This window comes from Parus major, chromosome 2 (assembly GCF_001522545.3).
Source record: "Parus major isolate Abel chromosome 2, Parus_major1.1, whole genome shotgun sequence".
NCBI classification, from domain to species: domain Eukaryota; kingdom Metazoa; phylum Chordata; class Aves; order Passeriformes; family Paridae; genus Parus; species Parus major.
In genome coordinates, this window is record NC_031769.1 from 38149 (window position 1) to 40220 (window position 2072).

Below are 2072 nucleotides of genomic sequence, written 5' to 3' on the forward strand. Positions count from 1 at the left end.
GCCTTTCCCTGGTTTTCTGAGCAGCCCAGGGTGAGGTTCTGAGAGTTGGAAGCAGTCTGGGTGTGCTGTTTAATGTTCCCATTTCTGCAGTCGCCGCTCTCTCTCTCGGTGGCAGCACAGCACCTCATTATTGTGGTGGGCATCTGCTGGCCCTTGGCCCCTCTGAAGGCTGGGGGTTTTAAAAGCTTTAAAAACAAGCCAGTGATCCCGTTGAATTCCCAGCCTCCTTTGCCAGCCGCCTTCCTCCTTCCCTGGGTCCAGACCAACGCTCCCTTGCTCATTCTCCTCCTGCTGATGGAGCCTTTTCTTCTTCTCCTTAATGATTCCTCCCCATTTCCATCTCAATTTGGCCTTTCTGATGTCTCCCCACATGCTTATGCTCCCCTCCTAACTGTCCTTAGTAATCTGTCCTAGTTCCCACTTCCCATAAACCTTTTTTCTCGTGCCTGAGGTCAGTGAGGAGCTTGTGATGCAGCCAGCCTGGTTCCTGCCACATTTCCTATTGGGATGGCTCCTGTGTGTGCTGCTTGCAGCGTTCCTTTGAAGTCCCGCCAGTTTCCTTAACTCCTTTCACTTTTAAACCTTCCTCCCACCAGATCCTGCTTCTCACTTCTCCCAACGTCTCGGCGTCCCTCGTCTTTATTTTTCCCTTTTCTCCCACATCCCTGCATGAGGGGTGTGAGCTTGGCTGCTCCACGCTCAGCCTTGGCCAGTTTTCCTCCCGCTTTTCTGTTCCAAACCAGTCTCTGCTGCTGGCTCAGTCCCTGTCCCAGTGGCACCAGTTTGCCCAGTGGCAGCAGTGATGAGGAGGAGCCGTCCCAGCTCCTCGTTCCCACACTGGGCATTTTCCAGTCCACGAAGTTAAGAGGATTTTGCTTTTCTCCTCTCTTTCAATCCAACACCGAGTCAGTTTAATTCTGGAATCGCTCCCTGTTCCAGGCAATGGGGTAATTGCTATTTCCCAGCACTAACCACTGGGATCCTGCTGGCTCCACAAATACCAGTCTGGGGCTGCTCCTGGCCAGGAGAAAGCCCAGCACTGGTGGGAACACTGGGATGTCACCAGAGGTGCTCCAGGAGCTCCCACAGTGACCTGCAGGACACGTCCCCTCCCAAAGCGCACTGGGAAGCATCCAGCATTCACCACACAGCACTCCCAGGGATGCTCCCAGGGATGGTCCAGGGTTTGGGAATGGTTCCTCAAGCCTGAGCCCCCTTGCCCTGGGAGCTGGAGGTGGGACAGCAGGGGTGGGATCCATCCAGGATGGAGCCGTGGATGAACAGAGCCAGGCTGTGCCGTGGTGGAGGATGGGACAGGAGCACCAAGCAAGGGAAGGGACACAGCCTGCCTCATCCTCCAAATCTTCCTCCGAGGGAAAGGCTGTGGGGCCAGCCCTCAGGCAAGGAAGTGTCCCCAGAGGTGTCCAGGAGGGGACAAGGGACATGGCACTGCCAGCTCCTGCCACTCAGGGAGGGACAAACCAACCTGGAATCCCAAAGTAGCAGCAGCGAAGGTTTTGAGCAGAGTTTGGGGTGTGTGGGGGCTGACAGGAACCCCTGAGCTGCCTCCACCTCCTTCTCCAGCCCTTCCTGCTCCTGAGCAGTGCTCGGCCACTGGATCGCGACTCTGGGCCGGTGAATCAAGGTTTGCTTGGTGAGTTGGGATTTTTAAACGTGGAATCAGGACTCAGCCACTGATCAGGACCCTCAGCTGCTGAATCTGGACTCAGAGCATGAATGTGGGCTCAGACCATGAAAGTGGGCTCCTGGCTGATGGATGTGGGCTCCTGGCTGATGGATGTGGGCTCAGACCATGAAAGTGGGCTCCTGGCTGATGAATGTGGGCTCCTGGCTGATGAATGTGGACTCCTGGCTGATGAATGTGGGCTCAGACCAGGAATGTGGGCTCTTGGCTGATGAATGTGGGCTTCTGGCTGATGAGTTTGGGCTCCTGGCTGATGAACATGGGCTCAGACCATGAATGTGGACTCCTGGCTGATGAATGTGGGCTCCTGGCTCATGAAAGTGGGTTCCTGGTTGATGAATGTGGACTCCTGGCTGATGAATGTGGG